The sequence below is a fragment of the Poecilia latipinna genome, unplaced genomic scaffold, assembly GCF_001443285.1.
Source record: "Poecilia latipinna isolate Pla-1442-1.1 unplaced genomic scaffold, P_latipinna-1.0 Scaffold3433, whole genome shotgun sequence".
Lineage (NCBI taxonomy): Eukaryota > Metazoa > Chordata > Actinopteri > Cyprinodontiformes > Poeciliidae > Poecilia > Poecilia latipinna.
In genome coordinates, this window is record NW_015116049.1 from 1 (window position 1) to 582 (window position 582).

Here is a 582-nt window from a genome sequence, read left to right on the forward strand (position 1 = left end):
TGATATCTGCAAAGAACTTCCTGTTTATTCACTTCCGACGAACCAAATGCTCTTACAAACGGCTGGAAAAGCTAAACTTGCTACTGTCAAACCATTTTCAATATGAAAGTGGCGCATTTTCAAACATATTTTTTTGTTTTCTCTATTTTCATTGTTTTATTAAACTTTCAAATTGCTACATAAGTCAGGGACGTTTTGACTAGACAGAATACTAATTCAAGATATCAATAATGTCATTCTGACTAGTCGGAATGTCAATTTAAGATATCTTAAATAGAAAAGCTGTGTAATTCAAGATATCTCGAATTCATTTCGAGATATCTTAAAAGGAATTTTGACTAGTCAAAACTACATTTCTCCTATCCAAAAATACATTTAAGATATCTTGAATTATGGAGTAATTCGAGATATCTTTAATTAGAATTATGACTAGTCAAAACTAAAATTGAGATATCTTGAATTTACTTTATGACTAGTCATAATTCAATTGTAGATATCTGAAATGTGTATTTCAGATAGTCAGTAATTCATTTAAGATATCTTGAATTGAAGTCTCCATACAAGTCAATGGTAAATCTGACG